The 19,681-nt window shown below is 37.8% G+C and overlaps 2 protein-coding genes across 9 annotated transcripts in view; one reads left to right on the top strand and one right to left on the bottom strand.

The window, feature by feature from the left end:
* Nucleotides 1-19,681, top strand: part of Sytbeta (Synaptotagmin beta) — a 229,780-nt gene that overhangs the window by 36,522 nt on the left and 173,577 nt on the right. The window contains exon 2 of the mRNA XM_031978894.2: nucleotides 17,624-17,783. The gene's annotated coding sequence lies outside the window, so the exon portion shown is untranslated. The remainder of the gene's footprint in view (nucleotides 1-17,623; nucleotides 17,784-19,681) is intronic.
* The window catches only part of LOC116427947 (uncharacterized), a 143,187-nt gene that overhangs the window by 108,278 nt on the left and 15,228 nt on the right, over nucleotides 1-19,681 (bottom strand). The window lies entirely within an intron of this gene.

Below are 19,681 nucleotides of genomic sequence, written 5' to 3'. Positions count from 1 at the left end.
TCAGAAATTTTTCCGGATGATGTTAGATAATTAAAAAATGTTGTACAATCTGTTTCAATTAAGGTCACTGTTTTTCCGACGCTAAAAAATTGTTTTACTATAAAATATTTTAATTAAGAAAGCTTAAAAAAGTAAAAAATGTTGTACAAAATGTTTAATTTAAGGTCAGTATTTTTCCGACAGTAGAAAATTGTTTTACTATGAAATATTTTAATTAAGAACGCTCAAAAAAGTAAAAAATGTTGTACAGTCTGTTTAAAGTAAGGTCAGTATTTTTTCTACACTAGAAAATTGTTTTACTATAAAATATTTTGACGAATATGGTTTTAAAAAACAGATGAGCAATGATGGAGGGATCGGAAAATAAAGATATTTTGTACAGTCTGCTTGCATTAAGAGATCAGTAATTTCCCAACGCTGGAAAATTGTTTTACTATGAAATATTTTGATGAATAAAGTTTTAAACGAGTAAATAAACAATGGTGAAGCGAATAGAAAATAAAAACATTTTGTCAGTTTGTTTGAATTATAAAGTAAATATTGTTTTACTATGAAACAATTTGGTTGATAGAATTGGAAAAACAGGCAAACAATTGCGAGGGAAAGATCGAACGAGTTCAATTCATTTGCAGTATTGTCAAACAAAATCTTTCGCGAGCACGCATTTATTAGCCGTGTACGCACAAGTTTCTACTCGCGCGGATTTTCTGTATTTATAAATTCAAGAGGTAATTTATGCGCACGGTGTAGGAGCAGATCATTCTTGTTTCATATTCGCAATTTCGTTGATCGAACAGAACGTTCGTTTCGTTCTCCTCGCGTTGCAAAACATTATTAATTCACCATTATTTCGCGTTTCCGTCTCATTTCAATGAACCTGACGTCGAAATTATTGAGCATTTCTGCTTACGCTCGACAACTGTGATTGTTAAATGTCGTAGTTAAAGGTCGGATGGCTCAATTCACCAGCGATCCCATCGGTATTCAAATTTCCTTGCTTTCTGAAATCCGAGCTGCTCTGATTTCAACTAGATTTCGTGCTTTCACCAGCTGAATAACGTTGAAATTCATTCTTCGCGAACGTCGGATCTTCTACAAGAAAATAATTTTGTATTTATCGTGTCGATAAATAATTTACCCCTTATGGAACGAATATTAAGAATATTATAAAAAATCAGTGTCAATCAACCAGGAAATCAATGATTTCACAAGTAAAAATCAGTGAAGAATAATTTCTATATAATCAAATTTTATTGTATAGGTAACGATATCCCTTTCAGATAATCTAATTTCAAAATCAGCGTGTCCGATCATGATTGACCATTTTTACTTCTCGTAAAGACTAATGAGTTTTTATGAAACTTTCAAATTCGATTAATTTTTCCATTAAACACTTCTAGTCTCTACTTCTTCTGAATACCTGTTAACGATTATTCATAACAAATCTTTTACAAAATGTACTTTAATACATTGCTTGACTTTATCACGCACAATGAGAGATTTTCTAAACTAAATTCCACAGTTAACTGGTTAATCAGGTTAAACGTTCGGTACTAGTGTTATCTTTCAAGCTGAAATATTGAAGATAAAATAGTTTTTCGTTTCGATCCATGTGCATTGTGCACTATTGATTTTCATTAAACTGATCTGGTAATCATCACCGTGAGTCTCTATCGTCATTAGAGAGCCGGGGATTAATGAAGCGGAAGAAACTTTCGGGTCATCCGAATATTCAGCAGAAAGTAAATTGTGCTCTTTATTTTTCACCACGTTTGTCGGTGGATATTCTTAGCCTCCGTCTTCCTTTCTGTATTAGCGTGCACCTCTCGCTCAGGATTTCGACGTACGACCGCAATTGCGGCCGCATTGTCGACGGGCTGGCTTTGCGTGACGCGATACAGCCAATTTCGAAAGATCTCGATTGACGAGCCGGGGCTCCGCGCGATCAAGCTCCTCGTGATTACCATCGGAGCCACGTTCATTGTCCAATTTCGCCTGTCGCTTGATAACGAGAGGTACCCTAAACGTATGTGCGCACGAGCTGCCCTATTTTAGGCCCTTCAAATTGTTGACATCGACTCTGATGTGATTTGGTAGTCGGTTTCTTTACACAGTACCGCTCTTAGGGTTTTGTGGTAGCTAAACTTTAACAGATATATACAATATTCTTTATCCATGAATTTTGATGATGAAAGAATGTAAAAATTTATCGTGTCTATTGGGTGTATTATTTTAAACACTTCAAATTGTTAGGATGGACTCTGACGTGATTTGGTAGTAGGTTACTGCAGATAATAACATACTGATGTTTTTATGGGTGTTAGAATTTTCGAGTTATGTGTATGTTTATAATATTCTACTGACGATGAAAGAATGTAAAAATCTATTGTACTCATGGGATATCCTATTTATGATCCTTGGAATTGTTGAGATAAACTCTGATGTGATTTGGTAGTTGGTTTGTTTAAATAGTAATATGCTGACGTTTCTGTGGGAGCTACAGCTTTGGACTAAGGGTTTCATATTGTATTGATGATAAATTGTTGATAATTTAATTTTTGAAATTGTTGATAATATAATTTTGTAATTGATTTCTTGAAATAGTAACGTCTCGACGTTTCTGTGGAAGCTAAACGTTCAAGCTAAATTTATGCATAATAATATTCTGACGATAAGCGAACGCTTAAATGTATATGCATACAGTATGCCCTATTTTAGTCCCTTGAAATTGTTGCAATAAACTCCATCATTTCGTGACCAAGGTCTTTAAATTGTAACATCTGACTGTTTTTATGCAAATTAGACTTTCGGACTAAGTCTGTTTATAATAATATTCTGTCAATGACGAGTGAAAGCTTAAATATACCTGCATGCAGGATGTATATGTATTTAGTCCTTAAGTATTTCAGTAAATGTAAATGTGCTTTAATTTCCCTTCCTTAAATGGTAATATTTTCTTTGGAATCAAACATTCAAGCCATCTGTGTGTGCATAGCACTCGACTGATAACGAGGGCAACCTTGAACGTGTATGCATGCGGGATGTCCTAGTTTAACCCTTAACTATCTGGAAATGTTAAACTATACTTTAATCATATTTCCTTGAATGCTAGTGTTTTGATCATTTCTATGAAGTCAAACATTCGAATTCAGTAGAACTATCTATTGATAATGAAGCCAACGCTAATTGCAAGTATGGGGTAAATCGATGCGAATCGGATGAAAATAAAAATCCAGTCCACATTGCTGTATCTCAAATGATATTTCCCATTTCTTGTTTCCCATTCGCAATAGGAAGATTTTAAAATTCTTTATCAATTTTTCTGAAGTGACGTTTCAATATTTTTATTCCTTTATTGTCGAAGAGAAGACGATCCGATTCGCTTTGGTCTACGTTATGTGCGCAAAGGATGACCTAGTTTAACTGGAAACTATTCTACGTAAATTCGAATGTGCGTAAATCCTTTCTTTTTAAACGCTGATATTCTGATATTGATTTCTTTGCTGCAAACATTTACGCTCACTCTGCTGCATAGCACTCGATTGATAACCAGGGCAACTCTGAGTCGTATACCAAGTATTTAAATTTGTCTCGGCGCTATAAACATAAAAATACTCGGTAAATGTTAAAAATAACTTTTATATCATCGTATTTGAAGATCTTCGAACATCATGCTCTCCGTCCTATGGTGTATGTTCACACTCCGAAATGTCGTATAATTTTAGAATATTTATCATTTGATGCATTGAATGACATGAGGGTCACCGGTGACACTAACTGAATCGAATTACTATAGTTCACTCAATCAAAAGATGATTATTTGTAAATATTTCTATATTATAAATAACGTTACGGTGACACTCAGCTAGATGAACATGCAATAATAATAATATAATTCAATTAACTGATTTAATATTTGATTTCAGAGGAATTGAGTAATATTATTATAACCGAGTATACTTAACAAATATTATAAAATGCGCTACGCTTTGTGTACTTTTCGTTTCAAAAACCCTGCCTCTTTCAATATCAACCAATTAACTGCGACGAGTATACACGTCATCTTACCATCAGAATGGTATCAATCACTTCAACGACGAATTATTGATTTCTTCGGGTGAACGTTTAATTCATCTTCTTGTCTTACCCTATCGTTACAATACATTATAGACACATTTGCAGTTTATCGTTTGATTTCATTGCGCGCACAATGAGAGGCTGTCCAAACTAAATTCCCCCGTGAACAGGTTAAGAATAATTTAAAAACCATTCAGTGACAAATCACAATATCAGCAATATCCAAGGAATCTCGAGCGATTCCTTCAAGCCATTTCACCAATTGATCTTACGTAATTGCAACACTCGGGTCCCGGGGAGTGTAGCAATTATCGAATGTTCACTGTATCGCGTTTCAGGGCAATCACTCTCAGCAAATTCACGGGAACAATCCCGTGGCGGAAGAAAAACAGAGCCGCGTTACATACCCAATCCGGCGAGCGTCGAACATCATAAGCGATTCGAAACTTCCGAGCAGCAGTCTGTGTACCGAGCAATTAAACGATTCCTCGAGCAATGTTTACCAAAAGTTCGTCGCCGGCGGCGGTGCAACGGGAACACACGGGTAAATTCTGTGTCAGCACCGCGGACACACCCTGTATACGCGGGTATATGCATATGCATACACGTGTACCCCGCCGGTGGTGGCCGTCGTCCTCCTCGGGCTTTCCCGATACGTACGCGAACACATGCCGCGTACGTAAGCGTCGCATTACCCCGTTGTACCCCCGATAAATCCCTGGTAACTGCCCTCCGAGAGAAAACGTCTACATGCTGCGCGGATCGTTCGCGTGGACCGAGCGAACAGGCCGATAAAAAACGGGATCGAAGATTTTTAGGGGCTTACCTGGAGCGAAGTGTGCCGAAGTACGAAGCGCACGGAAGAATGGGGATTGAATGTTTTTTTTATTCACTGTGAAGTTGAGTGTCTTGTTTTCTATTTAATTCCGATGGTTTGCCGATGAAAGTGTCAGCGTTTTATACTGTTCCTTGGTGTTAACCCTTCGCACTCGAGAATATTTTTAATTACAAACATTCGTTATTTTCTGATGAAATATTAAGAATATTATTTACAACCTTCATAACGAAACGTATTGCATGAATTATGGGTCAGAGTTGTTTTATTTCTGTTTCATGTGTTAATGCCTTATTCAAAATTTTATATTGAATTTTTCATTTTATAATTTTGTTGTGTTCAATCGAATTGCAACTGAGAGTCGCCTCTCGAGTGCAAAGGGTTGGAAGGTATAAGATTTTTAGCGGTTTACTGGGAGCAAAGAATATATTTTTGTTTAGTGTAACACTAAATGTCTGTGTGTGTGTGTGTGCGGGCGCGTGTGTGAATATCTCAATGAATACCAGATCTAAAGTTTTAGAATGTTCTTACCACCGTATTCTACAGTGCAGGCGTCGGAAAAGAATACCCACGAAGGAGCCACTAAATAGATAACGCGATCACGTTCCACCGCAATCCTGCCGGATTTATTGCGTACAATCCTACGGGGATCGAATTAGCTAGCGTTGTAACCCTTTCGTTTTGTTCCTCTTATCATATACGTTCACGTTAACCGGCAACGACTATTATTATTGACCATTAGCCGGGGATATATGATTGACTCAGAATAATAGTCGTTTAACTACTATCCCTGACCTCTCGAGAAACAAAAACTGCTGTGAAATGTTTGGCTTAACTAAATACGAATATCAATAATCAATGATATGTAAATAATAAAATAAATAAACAATGATAACTCTTCCACCATTGCTCACTGTCTCGAGCTCAGTGTAACGTGATCCCAATAGACAGAGATCAAAAAATGAATACAATGAAGGGAAGAGAGACAGACACAGGTCAAAGAGATGCCGCAAGTGTAAACGTACAATAAAGAAAATTTCAATTGCAATAATTTCAACCGTACCTTCTCAGTCGTAGTACCGATAGAATGTTGAGATTCTTCTCATTAAAATGAGTCGAAACACGACGTAAATCGGTCAAGTTTTATCGACTTGGGGCAAACAAACTCTTAATTTCGTTAATTACATTAAACCGGCAAAACTAGTCCGATTCCCATCGTGTTCGGACTCATTTTAATCGCAACAATCTCAAAAATTCACTGGCAATACCTTTGAGAAGGTGAGGTTAAAATTATTGTAACTGAAATTGTCTTCATTGCATGTTTATATTTGACGTGTGCGTTGCTTTGAAGTTCCGCGTCTCGATTCTCGAAGCTTGACAGATTGTGTCTCCCGCTTCTGTTCATTATATCGATTCTCCGCCTTCGTCAGACTGCGCTCGAGTGAATTCCTGAAAGCAAATAGCTTCCTGCGATGTTTCCTGTTCGGTTAAATTCCACCGCTGGGATCCGAAACTGTGAAATTTAAGCGAGCATCACTGTATTCCGTCGTCCGCAACGAAAAGGCGAAAAGCGGCCGCGTATGATCCGCGGTCGAAGCACTCCTCCAACTTAATTGGCCGTAATTCATTAGCCGAGACGCGCGATTGGTCGTTGAACGGGACTACCATCGAGTTTCTTGCGGTTGTCAGAGCGTTGCCCGCGAAACGGCCAGCCCCGACGCGCCTGCATTTGCCTCTAGATTCGTGAACATAAATTATTAACAGAGGTCGCTGTGTACATGTGAAATTAACGCGGGCATTTCACGGTGCGCCGTTGTCATGGCAATCGAGTTAATTGAATTTTGCATTGCAGCGAATTCAGCTATGCCCATCGATTCAATGCGATCTATTTTTATATGGACGCGTCGAATCAAATTTGTAATTGGTTCAACACTAAACGTGCCGTGACCGGCTAAATGACCGGTCTCAAATTTCATTTAAAATCTCCTTTCGCCCATTTAACTTCATATTTATTCTTATATTGCCTTATTAATCGGTTTTTCACGTTTCACATTTTCTTTTCATCTTGTTTCCAGTAAGAAAAATGTATCGGACTTACTTACTTTTATTTTATAACCAGTAATCTGACTGGTTATAGTAGTAATTGTAAACAAAGTGTTCAGTGTTAACACGTTGCTGACCGGTCACGAGTTAACTCATTTTTCCACTGTATTGATTATTGATTCTTATCTGCAGGTAATATAGGTCTTTGTAAAGCGTTTTAGATCGTATCTATTAGATTAAATTCCTTCAAAAATTACCGGTCAGTAAGGTGTTAAGGCTTCACTGAAATGATCAAAACTGTCTTTACATTACTGTCATCCTATGTGATCCGTAACCATTCGAATTAATTTCGTCAGAATCAGTTATTCGACTGGACTATGTTTTATATCTTCTATTTTGCAATTCGGAGATCTGGCGTTTTACGATCTGACTTATTGAGTATATAAGGAAAAAATTAAAAGTTATACAAAAGATATGTCCAAAGTTTCATTTCAATTCATTACGTAGGAGCAAACTAAATTAAAGCGTATTTTAATTATCTCACTTTCATATTTAATTACGGGATAATAACCGATGACGTGGGACAGTTTCTGTGCAAAGTTCCCGGTGAACAATGTGTTAAATGGCAAACGGTTTAGTGAAAATTCTGATCTTACAGACCTAATCATATTATCGTAATTATGGTCGATGGACGCTATACGAGCAGTTCCATAATATACATGGGGGGTCGGGGACACGCCGTTCCCGCGGGTAAATTAACGCTGTCTTGGTAATTAACGTTCCATCGTAGCCGGGCGAAGTTATGCGGCGCAGCCAGCGTCGATTGGCCAGCGATAAACCTAACGCGGGGGACCGCGATTGTACGTGCTTTCGCCGCGTTAGAATGTATTATTAAACCAGTTTCGGTGGTGCCTTAATGACAGACTGTTTGATCGCTGCGGCTGTGTGCACGTATATATGCGTATAATAGTTTGAGTGCCGGTGCAAGTTTGATTTATTGACTGGCGCGGGTATATAATGGCGGTACAGCTTTATGCCTCCATCGCGCCACCGAACGGACAGATCTTTCGAGGGAAAGTGACTGCGAGCTTAACCCCTTAACCCCTTGTCCTACAACAACGAGTTAGACTCGTGGTGAAAATTTTCAATATGATTCAACAAATATATACATTATTTAGTTAGTTAGAATTCAAAGTAAATATTATTCCCCTGTAATCAACTATTATATTTAAAAGGGAATACAGGCATAATATATGTTGAGCGTCGCAGTTAGTTACGGCGATGCTCTGGCTCAGTTTCAGATTAGTGATGCTGAGCCTGAATGAAATAATGAGATTTTCGATGAGTTGTAAGTGGATCGATGTTGATACGTTGAGTTGTGGAATTCTTCGTTAGAGATTCCGTTGATTCGTGTTGTTGGTGGAACTCTTCGATAGATATTCCGTCGATGCGTTGTGTTTGTAGAACTCTTGGTTAGAAATTCGATCAATGTGTGTTGTAGTGGAACTCTTCGTTAGAGACTCCGTGGAACTCTTGGTTAGAAATTCGTTTTGTGCTAAGGTCTACCCTTAAATAGTTAGCTGTAAGGGTAGTGTCGGTAATAGTGAAACTTACACTTTTGGACATCAACGTCATTTTAAGGTCGTTTTCTTCATATGTCTGAATGTACATGTAAACGAAAATATATAGTTATTTGAAGAAAAACATCAGTGCTCATGGAAACTCTAGAAAAAGTGAAACAAATGACATAAAGACATAAGAATTAAAACATACATAAATTATATATAATAATAAAATAAATAAAACAGGAAAAAATACTGTGTGTAGAAAAGTTAACTAACGAATGAATATCTGAGTTAACAGATTAATTCACTTAGGTTTGATTCGCGTCACCTCACGTATTTCGTTATTGATTAAATACTCTTTATTGTTCTTTCTATTTCACTGTCTTCAAAATCGAAACTAGTTTTTCAGACAAGTTAATATATTATATTAGAATAGATACACATGAAGCAGTAAGATGACAACAGCCGCCTAATAAGACGTCTCGTTTGCGTTTAGTTAGACGAAACTACCTGGGAACAATGCACCTACATCGAGCACCGAAAGTATATACTCGTGTCACTGCTGAGGTTTCGAGATTGGCTGCAACGCGGAGATAACGTTATTCTACCTGACGTACGCAGAATCGCAGTTTCCGGTGCAATATACCGTGTATAATAAGTTCTTACCGCAGCACGCGGTGTTGCGTGGAAAGAATGTGTTCTGCCCAAAATTATTAACCCCTTGCACTCGATCAAGTGGTAATATTTATAAATAATTATTAATGATTTGGTAACACAGTCCTCACAACACACTATTATCTAGCTGCTTGTATCACCAAATATTTTTATTCGACATCAATTTTCTCGTAATAATTATCGTCAAGCAATTTAGCTTCGGTTATCACTGTGGCAACATGTCAATTTCATTTTTTAATATAAATTATAAGATTTCATTTCTCATTTCATGTATTCGAAAGAATTATTAAATGATTTGGTAACACAGTCCTCATGTTACACTATTATCCAGCTGTTTATATCACCAAATATTTTTATCGACATCAATTTCCTTATGATAACTGTCGTGAAACAATTCAGAAACTCCGGCCATCGGTTAGTATTATTGGCAGCCTACGTGTTAAACAATGTCACGAAGATCGCACGCTGGATTTAGTAAATTGTCACTATGAACGCCGTTACCGAAACAAATGGCGATAGCGGACACGTAAAATAAATAAAAACGGCTTGGAAAGCCACGGTGAAACGAGTTTACATGGTAATAAAAATAACGAAGTCGACGTCGAATATGAATTTGCATATTTTTCACTTGTTGGGATGGGCGATTGCCCGAGGCAAAAATCAGGTAGTGACGTATGGTCGTATATACAGGTGCATACACACGTTTGTATGCACACGCGCTCGCGTGTGTACGTGTGTGTGTGTGTACGTATTATACGTACTAATGTCGGTGGCAACATCAAAAGCGACTCGGTTCGCATGCAAAACTGCATTCCTGGATAACACTCGGCTAGTGGGACGCGATCACCGTCACACAGGGACTTCAGGATTGGCTGCAGCACGGCGATAACGTCATTACATTCCGCGTGGTGTGGCGGTGGCGGCACGGTGACGCTCATAATTATTCAGACGACTTTGAACGTTCAAAAGAAATTTGTCACACTTGAGAGATTCGAACGCTTCACGTTTGTAGAACGTGTTACGTCACTGTTTTTGGTTGAGAGATTGTTTAGTAATTCCTGATTGGCACTTTGACCGTCATATCATTGAAATCTAGGTGACATCAATTTTTGTGTGGTTTAGTATAGTTTTGTATAGTGGTGTGTAGTTTCATATAGTGCTGTGTAGTTTCGTACAGTGCTGTATAGTGGTGTATAGTTTTGTACAGTTGTGTATAGTTTTGTATAATTTTATATAGTTTTCTATAGTTTTCTATAGTTGTGTATACTTCTGTGTAGTTCTATATAGTTCTTGTATACTTTTATATAGTTTTATAAAAATCCTGACGTTTCAGTTTCTATTTCTCTAAGAAAATTGTTTGTTATCTTATGCTTCATTTCTGGCATGTAATGTAACAATTGAAAAACAAAACATTGTGAAAACATTCTGTACATCCCATTCTATCCTTTTTACATAAAAATCAACTTTTAAGAGAAATTTGTGTCAAAAGCCCTTCTTCTAGACATCCACTTAGTCAGAACTTTATGATTTTATTATTAAAAAGATTTTATTTTTGAGAGCGAAAATATCTGTCGTTCCAGCAATCATGCGCTGCATCTTGTGTCGCAATAAGCTAGGCTTCTTCCCTTCGACGTAGCCACATGGGCTGAAACTATGCGAAACTTTCCCCCTGCGATAAAAAGATCGCGGTTAAGGGGTTCCGGTTTCGTGTCTAACATTTACCGCTGACCCCTACGCGGAAAGTTAATTTTACAGGTGAATAACTTCGTTCTGAAAGATGTTTCGTTCACTTGCTGTTCTGAGCTATGGCAACAAGTTATCCTAATAAATTATTTTACGTCCCTACGTTTCGTGATTATATGGAATTAACAAATTTCAACGTATAAATAAAAATTAATAATAGTATTAATAATTTTTCTAAAATGAATATACTCAGTAATATTGAAGTTAACATTGACGTTGAACGTTATACGCCTGTGTATAAACGTTTAAGTTGATTAATTTAAATTCATTTGTCATTTTCCAGAGAAAAATTGAATAAATCAATTCAACCCAATATATTGATGAGTGACGTCAAAATTACACGAGCCTGTAAAGGGTTAAAAATCGATAAACAATTGATACTGAACAAGTAACATTGCGTTTCTATGAAAAATGAATGAATAACGTTTACAGTTATCGAATTCTGTTGAAAATTTTTATCACATGCCCGACTGGTTATTACAAGAAAATGGGTTAACGTTTCTTTGAAAACATCCATTTAGGTTAGATGTTTATTCAAAAACATTCATCCATCCGTATTTTCATCTCGCGTTCGTCGGAATATGCGTCGACAAGGTTTCAATTGATTTCAATTCCAGAATAAGAAGCAATTTGTTTGAAGCGGATGATTAAAGTCAAACAGCAACAGAAATCGTTATGAACCAAATGAAGTTTCCAATTGAAGTTACGCGCCGGTAGAATGGGCGGATTTCAGCGATGTAATAAATATTTCAAGCAAAGTCTAGTCCATGAAACATGGAGCACACGGTGGCTTCTCGCGTTCGCGACTCGATCTTTGAAATCAAGTTCGAACGCTCCTCGCGACGACGCTGATTTGAATATGAGATTAGTTTCGCCGGTGAAGAGGTTGATTTGGAAAAAAATTTGAATTCAATTTGCCGGCGGATCGATTCCCCGAAGTTATATATTTAAATGAAGATTATTACGACATCTTTTCCCGTTCATTGGAGAATATTATTTTAATATGTATGGAAATACGAGGAGGAATATGAATAATGTAACGAGATTAAAAATGATTTTCATAATAACAATAATAATAATAAACGAGCCGGATAAAATTGAACCGTAATGGATACCGTTGTCCCTCGTGAATGTGTAAACGACGGTACGCAGAATTTGCAATGTTGCCAACGTTTCTGATCGAAAAGTCGTTGAATCAATATATAAACACCAAATGAGATTAAACTGATACAAATGTGCTAATAACAAACTGTGTTAGTACCTTATTATTAAGACAAACGATAATTATCATTGATGTATACATATAAAATAGGAGCAACATCTTTTAATATACATTATTCAGTGATTCAGCTTTACATTTCAAAATTTCGATACTGGTCATTCTTTGTTATTAATTAGGTATTCGTAAATACCTACATACCCATATCGATACTTTTGTTTAAATATATTTTTCACGGCTGATATTATAATTAATAAAATTTCTCTTAATTGGAAACACAAACGTTACCGTTATAAAGAACTATTCATTAATAAATATTCACGTACTAATTGTAATATTTATAAACATGCTATCCTCATAGCCTTAGCTGGTCAGGTATTAATAACACTGAATACAAAACTAAGAAGAAATAAAATCGATGTCTTCCAAGAAAATTACTTTCGTTCGCTTCTTTATCGGACTTCGCTTCAGTATATCAAAATACGTATCACATGTCCATCCACGATCCAATAAAATTGTTTTACCAGGAATATTTCTTGCGTCGACCGTCGAAGATTCAGTTTCACAGTGTTTTTAATAATCACGGATATCTCTGTGTATCGCGTATCGGTTAGGTATCGATGTTGCTACCGCGAACTCGGCCGATTCGTAGTGATTCCACCGCGTTCCAGCGGGCAAAGTAAGATTATCAGGGTGGTAATTGGTCGTTAATTGGCGCACTAAATTTCTGCTTGCCCGATGCAGCGGCCGGATGAAACAGACTGGGATATATAATGCCAATTATAGCTGGCAACCGAAGTTAATGTAGGCCGGGGATGTTAATGGGTTAATACCCGGTGGGGCCATGGGACGGGATGAACAATGCTCGCGCACCGTTAAGTTCATGAAAGTTCACGAAAGTGGCGCCCCCGGCAGTTACCCGCGAGAGCCGATTATTCGGGGTTCTTCCCTCGCGACACATCGGGAAATAAAGTGGAACGCAATAAAAGTTGCCAGCGTCTTCGACGATCTTCACCTCGATCACTGGTCACGTGACGATAGACAGATAGATTTCGATCGGGGCGAATAAGAAATCACAGAGATTGATTAGTATGTTACAATATGAACGCGATGGTAGTGTTAACCCCTTGACTGACTTACTTCTAATCTGTGCTTCATGAAACAACTTTGTCGTTTATAATTTGGTAGAAAAAGAAACGGATTTTATACTTATTTTATATGTTTACTCTAAAGGTTAGAGATTAATAATAGGTAGGTAATGTTTCATTTATGTTAGATATTAATAAGTAATACTTAAATTTGTCGAAATGGATTTGAAATTTTCATCATGCCTGACACGTTGTTTTGCGGTCGAATGACGCCGTAATGGCAAATTCGAGATTTCATATCTGAAATCGGAAGCTGATAAATAGTGTCATTCAAATAACGTATAAATAATTCAAATTGGGATATCGCATAGATTGATACGCGATTTTATTCTGTTTTATTAGCTAAGAGCTCGATGGATTTTCAATTGTTTCACGGAAAGAGTTTCTAGAAGTTCAAGAAATGTTCATGCACAGAGGGTTAATGTACTAATTATAGTATAACTAGTATCATCGCGATAGTAGTCTTAATCTAGTGATTATACTATAACTAGTATAATCGTGGGATCAGTATTAATGTATAAAATATTAGTATTAATATACTATTTATACTATAATTAATATGCAATATTAAATTATTTCATAGAATTGCATTATTATCGTCGCAGGTTTGTCTTGCTGAATGTCGCTCCAATAGATAGCGTTATTTACAATATAGGAACGTTCCCAAACAATCATCGTTTAATTGAAGGAATCACAGTAATTGAATTTGGGTCACCGGCGACCCCGCTACGGGGACACAGCACTTATGCCATAGAAAACGGAAGGCCCCGATACGGTACACGAAAAGAATTTAGTTTTCATTTCATTTATTTAACGTCGTAGCTTTCTTTATCGAATATTGCGACTTATTACATAATTGGTTTGTTGATCATGCACTGACCAAAAAATATTTACCGTAATATAACGTCTTATGGGCGAGTATTGCGAAAAAAGCTCTCGATCCAATTCGAGTCTACCGTTACAGCTATCCGTTCCCACACGTCCGACAAAAAATGTTTGCTTAAAAAATTGGCACGTACCAAAAATGGCATACACGACGCTCAACGTGTTAACGTACATCCGACACGCTGTATTATCCTGATGTTCCTTACGGTTGACCGATTCCCGACGTTCGAAGACACGTGCCGGATACGTGCAATAAAATCGTGATCCGGAAGATAAATATCGGATTGAAACGGTCGCGGCGCAAGCCGGGGTAGACTGTTTAAACAGCCTCGATGTTCCACTTGTCTGCGAGCAGAGGTAGCTCGAAAGGGAGGCAGAAAGATAGATCGACAGATGGACAGATAGTCCGAGAGAAAGAGAGAGATAAGCACGCCACGTGAATTAACGTATCATCGAGTCAGGTTTATCGCGAAGGTGGATCCAGCTGGACGCTATATCGCGGCGCGGTCTCGGAAACGAGAATTTATATCGGCGACAGTATGGGTACCTTTTATATCCACTGATTAATGATCTCGTGGAAGAATTTCGAAATTGAACCTGTTAACTCTGGAATTTTGGTTTCGAAAATTTCTCGCTTTGCGCAGAATAAAATGAGAAAATGAACTGTGTATTCGTCGAACGCAGGACGAATGTACATTTTAAGGAAAAACTAAAGTAAAGAAGAATTACGTGTTTATCTGAGAAAATAAATAACTCATCGTTGGGAGAATTAATATTGTTTCAAGCTTTAACACTAGAATTACCGAACAGTTAGATTGAGTACTTGAAATTTTTCTATGGAAACTTCAACAGTGCTGCGATTGAGATTTCTATTGATTTACAATTCAGTTTGCCTATTGGTAAATCAGTTCTGTAGTAATTTCGCAGAGAATTATCTATTAGCTTGTTGTTGACACTATTTCTACCGAAGGTGTCAAAAGACACTTGCCGAAATTTCAGCTTAATTATTTTCTCAGTTAATAGCTTCCCCTCAATTGAATTTTGGACATTTCCTATAGTCAATTTCATCGTTATTGGAAAAGTCGAGAAGTCAATTCAGAATCTACCACTAGTCAGAAAATAATTTTAAGTTCAAACTTCCAAAGGTGTCTTTTAACACCTTCGGTAGAAATAGTATCAACAAACATAGTTATCTGTTAGTTGTTCATATTCCCGTCTGTATTATTTCGTATGCATGTATTTCACATTAGAATATCACAACTGTTTTCCATCCCTGATTGAAATTTAACACTTTCAGTAGAAATAGTATCAACAAACATAGTTATCTGTCAGTTGTTCGTATTCCCATCTATATTATTTCGTATTCATGTATTTCACATTAGAATATCACAACTGTTTTCAATCCCCGATTGAAATTCCGTCGGAATGAAGGACAGTGATGAGAGTGTCACGCGAATCATCGGGTCGTCGAGCCAAGTTTATCGTGAAGGTGATACCTATGTCCTCGTCGGCTCTATGTACCGGTACAGTTTCAGAAATGTGGATTTACATCGATAGATGCTTCTCGACCGGCCGACGATTGAGGCCACGTATCTCCTGCGTTAGAACCTACTGAATCCCGGGCGGCGGGCAACGATATCGGACGTTTCCTGATTCTACTTTCGCAAACGAACGGAATCGACGGCCGTTAACAACTCCCTCGTATGTGTGTCGCGCGCGCACACGGGAATATATGCATGCGTTCCAACGCGATGTTTGCACCGAGATTCGCCGCCGATGTATGCAGTGAATTAAAAATGACACGACCAGCTCCTTTCTTTGTCCCGATTCCTTTCGATATTTTCTATGCTCGTTTTTTTATTGTCGATAGGCGGATTCCATTTGTTTCACCCCTTCAGCGCGTAGCTTTCTTTCCCTCGAAGCGGATCGCGCGAAGATGACGTTGTTGTGCTTTTAACACTAAAACTACCGAGCAGTTAAATTGAGTTTTTGCGATTCCTCTATAAAAACTCCAAGAGTGCATTTGTTGAGGGTTCAATTCATTTAGATTTCAGTTCGCGTGGTGCTGAATCAATTTGTTTAATAATTTCTCAGAGAAATATTTCTTATCTTTTTAATAATTGCATAAAGAAGACGTTAGAAATGTCATTATCTGTTAGTATGACGTCATTTTGACCCGTCTGGTACGTTTAGTGTTAATGTATCATTTGAAATTAATTGGGGATTTAGCCCGTTGCACTCGACAATATTTTTTATTGGAAATATTCATTGTCTTATGATAAATGTCGGTGATATATTTCGCGATTGATACGAAGGGAAGTTTTGCAGAAACTAAGGGATAGAACTGTTTTATTTTAATTACTGATTATTGATATCTTTAAAGCATGGAGTAACTGAAATAATTTTGAAAATAAATAGTTTCATTTGAATATTATACTGAGTGTCTGGAGAAATTGAAAATAATCTATTGGTACAATTTTTATAGGGATTACATATAAATTAATATATGTTTTGAAACCGATACCTTTAATGTGCTATTAACTTTTATTCGAAACCCAGTAAAAGGAACTGATGCTTTTAAGATAACAGTTTTGGTATTGTTAATACAGTAATGGAGGAAAAACTGTGTTTCTCTTGTTTCCCCTGCTACGCCATTTAATAGCCCTGGAGTGTTAGAGTGGTATGAAAACGTGCTTTCGCCATTAAAAGTTTTTATAAAAATAATAAAAGTTTCGAGATGGTCGTGCATGAATTTTTGCAAAATTTTCACATGTAACAGTGTCCACCTATGAATTGAGGTCACTCTCGCGATCCTATTTCAAACTTGAAAGTAATAAATTATGTTGTTCGAAATTGTATAAACGAAAATTCCCGAAGAAAAATATCCGACAGTTAAAAACCGTATTTTTCTAGTCTCCTGTCTGTCGGATGTTACATTTACGAGCGTTCGATATTACTCGAGTCTCTTCGCAACACACTGAACGCAAACAGAAGAACTAGTTTAGCAGCACATTAGTTCAAGGTTGTGGAACAACAGAAGGATTGTCGGCAATGTGAACAAAGACTACCTGATAGACGTACACCTGGTGCAAATTCTCTGTATTCATCTGTAATTCTGTGTCTTGTACTTGGGAAATCTCGTCAGCGCGATTCTAGAAACTATAATCAAATAATTCTAGATACAAAGACAAAATAAAATTTTAAATTTAAAAAAAGAATGCTCGAGAATGAAATTACTTTCTCCAGTCCATTGATTTATCCATTATATTCACTTGTTGCTCCTACCAGCAATCAAATTACAATTTCTGTAATTGTCGACTGTTATTAGCAACTCAAGTTAATTCTTTTACCATTGATACGTAATTATCGACTAGTATCAAAAATGAAATAAGAAAGGACGAAAACTGACCGATTACACCGGTATTCGTTTCAGAGCTCTCCTGTTCAAGGAAAACTACAGTCCGCCTTTTTCGTCCGTAGTACCGACCGCAAAGCTAAAAGTGCACAGGGACAAGAGGAACTCCCAGGAACCGCAGTAGCCGAGCCTACGTGTCTCTGGGATTCGTTAAACATAGAAAGCCATCGTCACGCAGGTACGAAATCCAAAGCCAAGGTTCGTATACCTCACCTCATCGCATTTCGTTCCGTTTGCACCTTTGTTGCGCAACTCGGCCAATAACAAGGACGTGTCGAAATTGAGGCGTCACTGTTGCCATAGCTACCGTGCCGAGCGCCGCGAGTGGACGTCTCCCCTTGCCCCTCTTCACTTTTAACACACTGCCGGCCGTACATTTATCGCATCGCCGTTAGGTTGGCGCCGGCGAGTATCGCGCAGGTTCTACTGCATTTTCAAGGGTATTTCATAACTTCGTAATGGATCTAATCTTTCGAGATTTGAAGGCAGCAACAGACAGTTTGAAGAAGCATCTTGAAAGAGTTTAACGAAAGACGATCTGGTGAATTGGGAAGGGAGAACAGTGGAAGCAATTGTTTCTCTAAAAGTAGCATCAATATGGAATAGTAGCTTCCACGAAAACCTTCAGAGATTTTTTTATAGCTTATTCTTTTGTAAAGATAAAGCTACCTCATTAGACATTAGGTATCTGACAAATTAACATTGTTTTCAAGTGATTTGGATGCTTCGGTCATCGGTGGCCACCGTGGCAGTCAACACGTTAATGCTTTCACGGCTTGAAATATTACATTCATAAATTTCGGGTGACCAATCAAAAACTACTGGTAACTACTGAGCAACATGAACCAGGTACCTATATGAAGACAGTCTCTCTAGGCACACACCAGTATCAGTTTCGTATAAACGTTGGGAACAAATTCCTATTGGACAAGGCTCTCACCCGAAAGCCACTTATGAATGTAGCATCAATATGTATTCCCATACGAACATTGGTGAAGTCACGCGTGATAGCGGCCGATAACAGTTGGCGAAAAGAAGTCACGTGTACATGACAGTGGCCAGTAAAGTGTTAACTCTTTGCACTCGGGATGTGACTTTGAGTCACGAATTGATTTGACGCAGTAAAACTATAAAATCTGATATTTAATGTTGAACGCTACGCTAGTAAAACTATGGCCAAGGCTGTTTGGGCCTGATTCCAATCCCATATCCATGAGTGTCGTCTCATGAAACCCCCTTGGTATATATGGGACGTTAAACTGTGATTACAATAACGTGCGAGACTCGTGGTCGACAATTTCAATAGGATCTAACAAACATAAACATTACTCAATTCTTGTGAATTCAAATGGAATATTATTCTTCCATTATTAATTGTTATATTGCAGAGCAAGCGTAGATATAGAATACAGAGAATCGTCCTCTTTCTCCAACGAATTATTACTGCCAAAGTTGTATCTATCACAGATGAAAAATAAATCATAGGGAAAGGGGTTAAACTGGAATTGCCCTCCCATTGTCCCTCGCACTTTTAGCTTTTAGGGCTGATTCATGATTCGAGTGCTGCACAGACGCATTCGCGAAAGGAGATACCGCGTCGCACACATGTGTTCGTACACAAACAATGAGGCACGTGCAGCCGTAAACAAAAATAATATAAGAGCACGGTTTTTGATTTCCAGCGGACCGGAGCGGTTCCGCCGCGTTTAACCGGCAGTCGCTCCGCGCGGCGGCATGTGCGTGAGCTCGGTGCACAAAGTGCTCTTCCGTGACCCTTGTTATTTGCAGTTTCTGTTTCCACGATAGACGAATCCTTTGATGCATTCGAATCGCTCGCGCGCGCCGCGCTCCGCTGAATCGGTCTCGTCCTTTTTTCGCCGTCTCTATCCTTCTCTTTTCTTTCCCGTTTGTCCTGTCGGTTCGAAACAATCCGTAGGAAAAAAGGGGCGAAAGAGATCGATGTACAGAGTGTCCTGTAAATCATCGTACAGGATGTAAGGTGGAAATCGGAATGTAGTTTGGGATACGTTTTCGAAGGAAATGTATTTGAAAATTGAGCACATTGGTAATTGAGTG

Source organism: Nomia melanderi, chromosome 6 (genome assembly GCF_051020985.1).
Source record: "Nomia melanderi isolate GNS246 chromosome 6, iyNomMela1, whole genome shotgun sequence".
Lineage (NCBI taxonomy): Eukaryota > Metazoa > Arthropoda > Insecta > Hymenoptera > Halictidae > Nomia > Nomia melanderi.
The sequence above is the reverse complement of the archived record's forward strand: the minus strand, read 5'-3'. Positions and strand labels throughout refer to the sequence as shown.